We start from the raw sequence: 13,949 nt of genomic DNA, 5'->3' as shown, positions 1-13,949 counted from the left end.
GAAAATCATATTAACATGATATGCATTTTGGCCCCTTTTCCACAGTGAAGAAGGCTATAAATAGCTGTGCCATTACTCAACATTTTTATTGTATGTCCTCATAATTTGCCAGGATGAAATTTGGAGACCCAAGCTATCAACTTCTGTAGCGCCGGACCTACCGAGTTGATTTATGCACTCTAGAATGTTTTAATTATATGGCCGGGCTTTTCTCAGTTTTCATATACAATTTGTATCATGTTAAATATTAGCCACTGTTGGTAGCCACCATCCGTTTTTTCCACAAACATTTATAACTGTCACTTTAGTGTTCGTTTCCTTTAATATGTAGCCTACATTTGGTATCATTCCTTTCCATTCCATTCCGTTGACCTTTCTTTTCTGTTCCCGAGGGTTGCTAGCAATAGTGGATCATATTAGGCTAATGCTGTACAATAATGTGAGACATGTAGCCTACAGTGTATTCGGAAAGAATTCAGACCCCTTGACTTTTTCCACATTTTGTTACTTTACAGCCTTATTCTAAAATTGATTTTTTTTTTTATGTTCCCCTCAATCTACACACAATACCCCATAATGACAAAACCAGAAGGACAACCATCTCTGCAGCACTCCACCAATCAGGCCTTTATGGTAGAGTGGCCAGACGGAAGCCACTCCTCAGTAAAAGGCACATGACAGCCTGCTTGGAGTTTGCCAAAGTGCACCTAAAGGACTCAGACCATGAGAAACAAGATTCTCTGGTCTGATGAAACCAAGATTGAACTCTTTGGCCTGAATGCCAAGCGTCACGTCTGGAGGAAACCTTCACTACGGTGAAGCATGGTGGTGGCAGCATCATGCTGTGGGGCTGGAAAATTGAACGGAGCAAAGTACAGAGAGATCCTTGATGAAAACCTGCTCCAGAGCACTCAGGACCACAGACTGTGGCGAAGGTTCACCTTCCAACAGGACAACGACCCTAACACAGCCAAGACGACACAGGAGTGGCTTTGGGACAAGTCTCTGAATGTCCTTGAGTGGCCCAGCCAGAGCTTGGACTTGAACCTCATCGAACATCTCTGGAGAGACCTGAAAATAGCTGTGCAGCAACACTCCCCATCCAACCTGACAGAGCTTGAGAGGATCTGCAGAGAAGAATGGGAGAAACTCCCCAAATACAGGTGTGCCAAGCTTGTAGAGTCATACCCAAGAAGAGTCAAGGCTGTAATCGCTGCCAAAGGTGCTTCAACAAAGTACTTAGTAAAGGGTCTGAATACTTACGTAAATGTGATATTTCCGTTTGAATTTTTAATACATCTGCACAAATTTCTAAAAACCAGTTTTTGCTTTGTCATTATGGGGTATTGTGTGTAGATTAATGAGGGATAAAAAAATATATATATCAATTTTAGAATAAGGCTGTAACTTAATAAAATGTGGAAAAAGTCAAGGGGTCTGAATACTTTCGAATGCACTGTATTTGAATCATTATGGAACTCAGACCACACTTAGCAGTTTAAACCTGGAGCCTGGCGCACGGTTCATGACAACTGGACCGATGTCATTACATTTCCACGATTAGTGAGGAATAGGTTATTTATAGAACTTTTCTTCAACCCCTATTGTACACTTTTCTCACCTTCCAATATTTCATGGTTTGAACAATTGAATATGGCAACTTTCAAGATGAATCAAACCAATGTATTTTTTATTCATCAATATATTTTGTTCGTAAAGGCTCTCCAAATCAGTTTTGTTATGATTCATAAATACTTTCCTAATCTTAAATTATCTACAAGATCAGAGTATTTTTTAATCTACTAATTGGTGCAGAAATGGAGAGGAATGTGCATATATTTAGAAGGCTTTCTGTCATTGATCCCTAACATTCTGAAGCCGTTCTCTCGATTATAATGAGTATGTCGAGAAAATTCTAATTAAAAAGGTACACCGTATTTAAAGAGATGGCTTTAGATAAATGTACTGAAAGTCCCATTGAATGAAAACTCCATGAGGAAACTTGTTGGCCAGCAAGTGGGAGGTTTTTCAACAGTTGAATTAAATGTATTCAGTGCAAATAAGGGAGCCACTCCCAAAGAACTCCTTGCACACCTGCATAAGGTAAGTCTGAATACCAAATACTGCAAAGTGCTTACGTGAAAATGCATAGGAAAGCCATATAAAGTCTGAATCTGAATGTGTAAATATTTTTCTGTGTGTCTCAGTGAGTGTGTTTACGTGCACAGTAATAATTCCATATTAAAAAAGGTAGAGATGCAAGACTTCGCTCTCACACAGTCACACACAGTATCTGCGAATGATCACAGGTTCGCTTCACGCTGTTACAGAAGTTGAGCCTCGCGCTTCAACGCTCTTGGTTGTTGTAGAAATTGACCCGCTATGCTGTTTACTTTCTGCATCTACGTCGTATCGCGGAGTCTACCTTTAAGCTGCTTATGGCAATACTCCGAGTTTGGCATAGGTTACTCTGATTATCTTAAGCCTAATGCACACGTTTTTATCTCAATATCAAATCATTTCTGAGTAACAATGAAGTACCTTACTGTGATTGTTTTCAATTAAAATAGTCAAAAGGAAACAAAAGTAGCATCTTAGCAAAGAGCTAAGATGCTACTCCCCAAAAAAAAAAAAAAAAAAAAAGAGCAATTTCTGGGAGTGGTCTGAGTGGGGAGGGGACTGAAAACTAGCTGTTATTGGCAGAGAGGTTTGGAACTCTCTTTTTTATTGGTCTATTAACTAATTTACCACCTGGGGATGTCACCAGGCAGGCCAAAACTCCATCCCACCAAAACAGACTGATATTTCAGGCAGTCTTTTCAAAGAGCTCTTAGACTAAACTGCATTGTGTATTCACAGTATTGTGGTGAGGGAGAGCGTCACTAAATCATTAACTAATTGCTCGCACCTGTGCCTGCTTGCAAGACTCTGCCCGGGACGCTGAGAAACTGATAAGGCAGAGCCGAGAGCGCAGGCTGTGCTTTGATGAACGTTGGGCTTGTAGCCTTTGCAAGTATCCACATTGCACTCACCTTAACGGAATGTTGTCGTTCGCTGCTGGGTAGGGCAGCCGGCGACGAAGACCGGTAGTGAGGGGGAATTTGGGTAACCAGATTAGATAGTGGGATTGCTAGCAGTGCAAGCCATCTCCCTGGCTTTTGGAAACAGACCACTCTGCTCGTTGTGGCATGTTCTTGGACATGCAAATTAATTAGCTAAGCTTTATCAGTGTTTGTAAAACAGAGCGCGCTGCGAGTGTAGTGCGCTCCTCTATTCTACGTAATTAAATCAGGCTAAAACCTACGGTGATCAACATGAATCCGAGTATAGCCTAGTTGTTGTTCCTGTCCATTTTGCAGCCTATTTTTGTAGCCTATTCAGTGCACCGAGGAAACATATCCAGTCCAATGGTGGTGCAAAGGCCCAGAACCCATGGTGGGGGTGTCCGTCACCTGGGAGAGTTAAGTGTTTATTAAATGTTACATTTAAATACTTAATGTTATGTCTCTTTCGTTGGCCTAGTCTTGTTAAATGTTTTTAGAATGTATCGCTTTTAAAATACAGCGTGGGTTATGTGGGGCGAACAGAACGGGGATTGCAGACTGCATAGCTCAGTGGAGGGTTCTATGACTATCACCTGTGGGTCTCTAGACAGTGTGTAGGCTATTATACCCCTGCAGTGAACTTGCATGTTTGTACAATTGCGTTTCATTGGGCTAGGCCCGGTTTGCAGTGAAGTGGTAGTAGAACCTTGGATGTTCAGTTCTCCTTAACCGTATATCTCACTAGTGTGTGTGTGTAGTGTCACTTTTTAGCTCGTTATCACACTTAATAGCCTGTGTGCCTTACACCTTCAGGTCACTGCCACACTCCTGATTGGGTTACAGAGACTGCAGGAATTTAGTAGGTCGCCTAGCATTTCATGCACGTCGTGTTATGGAATGGTGTGTTTAATAAAGATCATTGTTTGCTTTATCTCTGAGTTTTGGTGTGTCCTATCCTCTGACACCGGACCATACCGGTCAGACAAAGGTGGTGGCAGCATCAAGCTACTCTGCTCAATCCAGTACTTGCTCCCCCTCTCGGGAGGTCTAGCAAGCTTTATTACAATATTATTCCAACTGCATAATGTGGAAATATAAAAGACAGGAAAATCATGTTTTTGGCTGCACTGGGCCTTTTATCTGGGTGAGGTCATAAGCATAAACTGACTAAAACACCTCGATGTTTGACCAATGTTTGTAATTATTAGGACATGTGAACACCTTAAATCGGTGTTCCTGCTGTGTATTTTAGCTGTGCATGTGCTAGCATGTAGAGCGTGAGCCTCCCTCTTTGGCGCTAGTGAAGTGAGTTTGGGAAATCCTAAAGTATGCATCTTCGAAATGTCTGAACTCAGAATATATATGTTCGATGGAACATTTATTTTGATTTGGTGAGTTCCATCAGGTAGTCTGATTATCAGCTGTCCATGTCAACCAGATTATAAGGGAAATCATTCTTGCAAAGTATGTAAACATTTTAATCAAACTATTATATTAAATCAGAGTATTCACAATGACCGTATTATTAAATGCATGTAAAATGTACCCAATGAGAGGACATAGCCTACATCTCAGTATGCCTCAATGAGACGACTCAAAAGTCAACTACACAATATATTTTGTGCGTAAATGCTCTCCAAACCAGTTTAATGATTCATAAATACTTTCCTAATCCTAAATTATCTACAAGATAAGAGTATTTTTAAATCTACCAATTGGTGCAGAAATGGAGCGGAATGTGCATATATTTAGATGGCTTTCTGTCATTGATCCCTAACATTCTAAACCCGTTCTCTCGATTTATAAGGGAAATCATTCTTCTTGCAAAGCATGTCAACATTTTAATCAAACTACTATATTAAATCAGAGTATTCACAATGACCGTATTATTAAATGCATGTAAAATGTACCCATCTCAAAAGTCAACTACACAAGTGACTGTCTTTATGAATGTGTCTGCTATAGGCCTAGTGGTGCAGCAGAAGGAATTGAAAGGAGGGTCAAATCTAATTGAGGGGAAGGGAAGTATACAGTTGACTGGCTGATCACAAGGCAGAGTCATTGGGAGGATAATCCCCAGGCAGGCAACCCAAGCTGGCACCAGGCCATCCACCCAGAGTCCTTTATATTTAAGGAATACTTAAGAAACTCTTTGTACTGTACAGGGGACTGGGTTCACCAACAGACTGATATGAAAAGGCCCGATTGTGTCTGTTGTAACTGTACTAAATGGGATTTAACATGGTGGAATAACTTGTCTATGGTAGCTTCTAGCCAGGTGAAATGTGACAGAAGCAGCTAATGGATGTGTTAATGTGTCGTTAGACACACTACGTGTCATGATGAAGTTAGGGAATAAAGATGTGTTGGAGTCCAGTGTGTACAAAGGTGAAAGGCCTTGAGTGTCACGTCTTGAGTTTTATATTATGGGACAGACACTTTGCTCTCACAGTAATGCATCTAGCCACTCTGCATGAGGTTCCTTAGGCGCCACGCAAATGAAATGGGGGTTGAATTAGCTTATCGAGTTACCTCTTGAAGCTCAACACACACACAGTAAGCCGTAAGAATAAAATGACAGTCATGGGGATCTGTGAGGTTTAACAGGGGAAGTGTGAAGAATCGCTGTCTAGGTGAGGATTAAGACACCTGCTTCTATGACACACACACACCTGGCAAAACCTGAGATTTCAGCTGCTATGTAAAACCAATGACACTCCATTTCCCATGCAAACGCTAGAGAGAGAGAGAGGCCTCTAGGCTCTGAGGGGAAAAGCAATGTGCAAATCTTCTAACCTTGTTTACCTCTCCATCTCTTTGACTGGGTGACTTCTTCCCACTTATACAGACAGGAGGACTGACACACACACACACACACAGCTGATGAGTCACCAGCATACCAAGCATGACACGCACGCTGCTTTCTCAGACTACCAAAAGGTCTATCACTTCAGAGGAGTTGGAGTGGTGCATTAAGTCATGTTTAAATGCATTTCAGGCGACGCGCTGTTACCTTAGAGTCATCTTCCTGGTTCACACAGAGGCGAAACCATCCACTGAGTCCCATTCACAGTGCTAACTTAGCCTAACTTATAGTGCAGTGATACAATGTGGTCTGTTGGTATTCACCAAATGGCCATGCTGAGTCAACTATAGACTCACAGATTTTGTGATAAAACCTACAGTACTAATAACTCTTAAATGAGTGGGAGGCTGACGAGGAGAGCCCCACCCTGGAGGACCATTCAGACAGTCCACGAGCCCCACCCTGGAGGACCATTCAGACAGTCCACGAGCCCCACCCTGGAGGACCATTCAGACAGTCCACGAGCCCCACCCTGGAGGACCATTCAGACAGTCCACGAGCCCCACCCTGGAGGACCATTCAGACAGTCCACGAGCCCCACCCTGGAGGACCATTCAGACAGTCCACGAGCCCCACCCTGGAGGACCATTCAGACAGTCCACGAGCCCCACCCTGGAGGACCATTCAGACAGTCCACGAGCCCCACCCTGGAGGACCATTCAGACAGTCCACGAGCCCTACCCCGGAGCTGCATCAGAAGGCCCACTCACTCACACAGCCCAGTGGGACCAGCCCAGGATTGTCAACCATGCAGACACTCCTCATCTGTACTTCCCCTAGCACTACTGCCAGACACAGAGCAGGCCAGCCCCCCTCCCCCACCCCCACCCCCCTCAACAGAGAGCTCTAGGATAAAGCAGATAATCGAGGCTAAAACAGAAGTAAATTCTAAAAACACACACCCTTTGAATTAAAACACTCTGCTCCATTGACATTAACATGTAGGTGGACAACAGGCTTGAGTCATTCCCGTCTGCCTTCTCCTCTCCTCTTCCCATGCTAATGCGTCCAGGATATGTGAGCTGTGTTTATTCTTGATAAGTGCGCACAGCTGTCAGCGTCCAGCGAACAATGCCGGCAGTTCCACATGTACAACAACAAACATGGGATACATTAGATCCTTTTCTTAGAGAGGAACTACACTAGCTATCTATTCTACTGCATGTACAGACCAGTGTGTGTGTGTGACGTCCCAGCCACATTAGTGTGTGTGTGTATACGTGTGTGTGTGTGTGTGTGTGTGTGTGTTCGGAGGATTGAGGTGAATCACAGCAATCATTCAATGGTCATATGATGTGTATCCAGCTCAACTCAATGCTACATTTTGTTTATATATGCACTGTAGAATGTAGATTGGCCTACAGATGTAGGATTTTAATTTAGAATAGAATAAAACTTTATTGTCCATCCAGGATGGTCATTGTTCTTTGGCATCACCTTCCATTAAAAGGATCACATACATTCTCACATCATACATATTTAAACCAGTCAGTCCATCACATTGCATACACTAAAAACAGAGGACATTGATCCATTCACTCACAACTGACTGCTGTCCCAACTGCACTGCATAGATAAGTACATTTACTGATACAATTGAAGTTGCATTTAGTAGTCCAACAGCACAAGGCACGAATAAATGTTTGAACACATTCTTCTTGGCCATGGGCATTCTGAAGCGCCGGCCAGAGGGAAGCCTCTGGAACTGAGGGTGTATAGGGTGGGAGGGGTCACCAGTTTGCTACAGCAGGAAAAGAATCCTGCAGCAACAGGAAATGTGAATTATTCTGTGGATTTTAATTAATGGACATTTTTGTAGGGGTTGATACATTTGTCATAAGGGAAAATAAACATTTCAAAGTGGAAATTAAACTTCAGAAGCCTTTTTAAACCTCAAATATACTACAAGTTTTAAATGTTCTGCATTGCAGGAAAGTTCTCCTGCAACAGTGTGATCAAATTAAGATGTTAGCTATACAGTATATGAAAATATATACAAAACCATTTGAATGGAAAGATCATCATCTAAACCCAATTAAGGACAAGAAAACAAAATATTATTACAACATTATTCCCACAAAATCTCTGCCTACTATCAATCTAGCTCGCCTCAAAAGTAAACATTGTAATATTTTCAAATCCCACATAAATATTACATGAGATTCTGTTTTGTTCTGTTAGTAGCTGGCATGTTCCACTGCTGAACCAGTTGATCAGGAACATTAGAGAGAGGTAGCCTCAGACTGCATCCCAAATGGCACCCCATTCCCTATAAAGTGCACTACTTTTGACCAGGGCCCATAGGGCTCTGGCTAAAAGTAGTGCACTATATAGGGAATGGGGTGCCATTTGGGACGCACCCTCAGTGTGTACTCCACTTCAGGGGATTTCTGTCTACCTGGTAGGAAAGCAGACTGTAAATCAGACAGTAAAACAGCAATGCATGTGTTTAGCTCTTGTGAGGTTCGTGCCGACTGCGCAGAGCTAAATAAGCTGAGAAGTGAAGTTATAGTGGTGATGATCTAGGACTTGTCAGGGTGGTATTTAAAGTCATACACACTCAACTACATCTTATGTAGGCTATACGTTTAAAAGATGGCAGTAGTTATGTTGATGACGAAAGTGAAAGGACCTGTTTCACCGCCACTGGCTACGATTGCGGGATTCAGGCATTGTGCCATATTTGATGTCAATGATGATGAAAGTGACAAGATAGGCTACTGCTCCATTGCCCAGAGAACTGTGAAAGGGACATCATTCTGGACATCACTGTTTTGCAACAGTAGGAAATCTCCTGTTCCAACACCAGTCCCCATTACCCAAAGAAACACACAACTTGATCCCAAGACTTAACTGGGTCACAATCTTCAAACAAACACCCATCTCCTCTCCAATCACACGCACGCACACACCTCTTCGCACACTCTCACACACACCCAGGACCCCCTACTCAATAGTCCTATTTTTTTCAGACGGCCACTGCATTACACGCAGAGAGCAGACAGACGTTTTTGCCATCCCTGCTCTCAAAATAGCCCAGTTAGCACACCAGGGTCAGATGGTTTTGAAATGCTGCCGGAGCTGGAGGGGCTGGAAGGACACGTGGAGGGCTTGGAGTGACCCTGAGGACTGAGGCCTCAGGAGGAGGTATCACACTTCGTTGACAATGAGAGAGACAGAGAGGTGGTGAATAGGGGGAGAAAGAGAGAGAGGGTGGAGAGAGAGAGAGAGGTGGTAAATAGGGGGGAGAGGGAGGGAGGGAGGGAGGGAGGGAGGGAGGGAGGGAGGGGGGACAGGGGGGCTAAATAAGCTGACGGAGGGAGGAGTGAGGCGAGAGAGGGGAGACTCAAGGAGAGGCTAAGAAAACACCTGTGGCTTTCTCCCTCGGGAGACACGAGGAGAGCACTCGAAGGTCCTCGACGGGACTAAATATACAACCCACCAGTGGAAACAACATGGCCACTGGTGATCTGATAAGGATGGGGTGAGGGAGAGGAGGAGGAGGGGGGGACGCCGGCAGGTGGAGAGGGCATTTGCTTAATTGATTATTCATTAGCTTGTCCGATGACGGTGGAATACCTTTCATTTCTGCTTACTGATAAGATCAGACAGACAACATACGTAGATAAGTTCCATGTGATGTTCTGAATAAGTATCATTCTGGACCTACATTATGCAATGGTGTTTGAGAAAATACTCAGAGAATTGCAGAGTGTCATATGATTAGCTACAGCTGCACCATCGAGAGCATCCTGACTGGTTGCATCACCGCCTGGTATGGCAACTGCTTGGCCTCCGACCGCAAGGCACTACAGAGGGTAGTGCGTACGGCCCAGTACATCACTGGGGCCAAGCTTCCTGCCATCCAGGACCTCTATACCAGGCTGTCAGAGGAAGGCCCTCATAATTGTCAAAGACTCCAGCCACCCTAGTCATAGACTGTTCTCTCTGCTACCGCACGGCAAGCGGTACCGGAGTACCAAGTCTAGGTCCAAAAGACTTCTCAACAGCTTCTACCCCCAAGCCATAAGACTCCTGAACAGCTAATCATGGCTACCCGGACTATTTGCACTGCCCCCCCACCCCATCTTTTTACGCTGCTGCTACTCTGTTAATTATTTATGCATAGTCACTTTAACTCTACCCACATGTACATATTACATCAACTAGCCGGTGCCCCCGCACATTGACTCTGCACCGGTACCCCCCTGTATATATAGCCTCCCTACTGTTATTTTATTTTACTTCTGCTCTTTTTTTCTCAACACTTTTTTGTTGTCGTTTTATTTTACTTTTTTATTAAAAATAAATGCACTGTTGGTTAAGGGCTGTAAGTAAGCATTTCACTGTAATGTCTGCACCTGTTGTATTCGGCACATGTGGCCAATAAAATTTGATTTGATTTGATTTGATGTGCATATTGACTACAACTCACACTGAGATAAGTAAATCGACAGTGTCCAGGCAGTACTGAGAGATCTGATGGGGAAGGCTCTGTTTGATTACATCTACTCTCACTTCATCATCCTAGGGACTGAGTTGGGCTATTGATTGGTCAGAAAGTAGGCCAATGCCAACCGTAGCAGGGGAACATGCGGTCTCCTAATGATTTCACCACATCAGTACCCTCTCCCTCCCCTCAGGGCAGCAGTTAGAAGAGAGTGAGTCATGGTAGAAACGGAACAAAAAGAACCATTCAAACACTCAGTAACACCAGATCAACTCTAGCCAAGAACTCTTAAACCACCCCTCCTCCTCCTCCCTCCCTCCCTCCCTCCCTCCCCAGGCAAAGCCAGCTCACCAGAATGCTATGGCTGCGGTGAGACCAGGCCCAGCCAATCCGGCTGCCTCTGGGTAACTGTCTCCCCTCCGCCCTCCCCATTTTGACTGTTCTTTCTAAAAACCACCACGTAGCCAACCCTCCCCTGGAGTCCTGAACCACATCAGAGAAACTTCTGTTATGGCGTCCTGACATAAAAGGAGAAACATACCAGATCTATTACCCAATGCTGCTGAATCTGCTGATTTAGGATCAGTTTCCCCTTTCAGATCATAGTGAATAAGATTGTATGGGCAGAAAGGAACTGATCCTAGATCAGCACTAGAGCAAAGAGGAGAAACATAATAGATCCATTACCCAATCAAACTGCAGTCCTGATAGTTTAATTTCTCCCAGATCCTTCCTTCCTAACCAACTAACTAGAACCTCTTCCCACGCATGCTGCCCTCAACGGGTTCCTACTGGTTCCCGGGGCGGCCCACGCTCCAGCTCCACCCACATTGGACAATCCCATGGTGACGGGCGGCTGAACGGTTCTGGACCGTCTCGGGACAAATCAGTCTGCTGGAATTTATAGGGTGCGTCACAAAAAGGCTCTGGCCAAAAGTAGTGTATATAGGGAATAGGGTGCCATTTGGGACACATAGCATATTGTTTGTTAATAGCAATAAACTGGACAAGGATGGACGTCATCTGGTAACACTGACGCGTAAGATGATGTTCTTCAGAACAAGTGTGTGCCGAGGTGTAGTACATGTCTACAGGCGCCACTTATTGCAATACATGTGTGTCTACAGTTGATAGGTATTAACTATAAAGACAGGTGCAGAGCCTGTGGTCTTGCAGTAACGCTCACGGCTCTAACCACATATGTTTCCTCCGACCGGAGACCCGGGTTCAATCCCCATGTCCTCCCTTTTTACTGTCTCTCTCACTCAACTGTCTCCCCCTTGTTCCATCTAAATAAAGTGCAAAACATACCTAAGGAGAGTTGAATTCCACAGGATAACCAGTTTATTAGTCAACTTGACCCACGACCTCTAGGGCTCCTTCTTGTGATGATTAGAAGTAGGCCTAGAGTAGGAAGTGAAAGGACAGTAACTAGGGCCGTGAAAGAAAGGAAGCGATGCAGGACTACTTGAACCCAGTTGCCTGTGGGAGCTCAATGAGTTGGATCCCCTCAGTGTGTGAATCCAGTTCCCAGTCAAATCGGACTTCATTATTCAACTGCCCTAAATACATAGACTTGAAATCACTGGCCACTTTAATAATGAAACACTAGTCACTTTAATAATGTTTACATATTTTTGCTTTACTCAAAAAAGTATTTGATCCCCTGCTGATTTTGTACGTTTGCCCACTGACAAAGACATGATCAGTCTATAATTTTAATGGTAGGTTTATTTGAACAGTGAGAGACAGAATAACAACAAAAAAATCCAGAAAAACGCATGTCAAAAATGTTATAAATTGATTTGCATTTTAATGAGGGAAATAAGTATTTGACCCCTCTGCAAAACATGACTTAGTACTTGGTGGTAATTGCCACTCCTTTGTTGCCTTGGCCGTGTGTTTTGGGTCATTGTCATGCTGGAATACCCATCCACGACCCATTTTCAATGCCCTGGCTGAGGAAGGAGGTTCTCACCCAAGATTTTACAGTACATGGCCCCGTCCATCATCCCTTTGATGCGGTGAAGTTGTCCTGTCTCCTTAGCAGAAAAACACCCCCAAAGCATAAATGTTTCAACCTCCATGTTTGACGGTGGGGATGATGTTCTTGGGGTCATAGGCAGCATTCCTCCTCCTCCAAACACGGCGAGTTGAGTTGATGCCAAAGAGCTCAATTTTGGTCTCATCTGACCACAACACTTTCACGCAGTTCTCCTCTGAATCATTCAGATGTTCATTGGCAAACTTCAGACGGCCCTGTATATGTGCTTTCTTGAGCAGGGGGACCTTGCGGGCGCTGCAGGATTTCAGTCCTTCACGCCGTAGTGTGTTACCAATTGTTTTCTTGGTGACTATGGTCCCAGCTACCTTGAGATCATTGACAAGATCCTCCCATCTGGTTCTGGGCTGATTCCTCACCGTTCTCATGATCATTGCAACTACACAAGGTGAGATCTTGCATGGAGCCCCAGGCCGAGGGAGATTGACAGTTATTTTTTGTTTCTTCCATTTGCTAATAATCGCACCAACTGTTGTCACCTTCTCACCAAGCTGCTTGGCGATGGTCTTGTAGCCCATTCCAGCCTTGTGTAGGTCTACAATCTTGTCTCTGACATCCTTGGAGAGCTCTTTGGTCTTGGCCATAGTGGAGAGTTTGGAATCTGATTGATTGATTGCTTCTGTGGACAGGTGTCTTTTATACAGGTAACAAGCTGAGATTAGGAGCACACCCTTTAAGAGTGTGCTCCTAATCTCAGCTCGTTACCTGTATAAAAGACACCTGGGAGCCAGAAATCTTTCTGATTGAGAGGGGGTCAAATACTTATTTCCCTCATTAAAATGCAAATCAAATTTTTGTCTCTCACTGTTCAAATAAACCTACCATTAAAATTATAGATTGATAATTTCTTTGTCAGTGGGCAAACGTACAAAATCAGCAGGGGATCAAATACTTTTTTTCCCCTCACTGTATATACTGTATTCTATTCTACTGTATTTTAGTCTATGCCACTCGGACATGGCTCGTCCTAATATTTATATATTTCATTATTTTACTTTTAAATTTGTGTGTATTGTTGTGAATTGTTAGATACTACTGCACTGTTGGAGCTAGAAACACAAGCATTTCACTACACCCGCAATAACATCAGCTAATTATGTGTATGTGACCAATAACATTTGATTTGATTTGAACACATTTGGCTTTGAAAACCTCAGCGAGGCTCAAGGGGAAATGCAGCCCCAGGGAATCTATGAGTTGTGTGTGTGTTTGTATCTGGGAGCAATTAATCATACTTGCAGTTATCACCGACCCGTTCTACCTGCCAACAGGTAAAAAGCCTGCAAGTCTTATGTACCAGCTGCCAACGAATGAGATGTAGCCGACTATGCAAATAATATTAAACGTCCTGTACATAGGCCTATGGGACAACAACCTGACTTTGACACAAATCATGCATTACTGCCAATGTTAGCTTTGCTTGGAAGTTTGGAATGAAAGGTTTGTTGTATTCCCAATTGCAGCAGACTCAGGTGTGTCTTCTTTCTCTTCAGCTGGAGATAGATAACTACTCTGTCTCTCTCTGTA

The sequence above is a fragment of the Coregonus clupeaformis genome, unplaced genomic scaffold, assembly GCF_020615455.1.
Source record: "Coregonus clupeaformis isolate EN_2021a unplaced genomic scaffold, ASM2061545v1 scaf0571, whole genome shotgun sequence".
Lineage (NCBI taxonomy): Eukaryota > Metazoa > Chordata > Actinopteri > Salmoniformes > Salmonidae > Coregonus > Coregonus clupeaformis.
The sequence above is the reverse complement of the archived record's forward strand: the minus strand, read 5'-3'. Positions refer to the sequence as shown.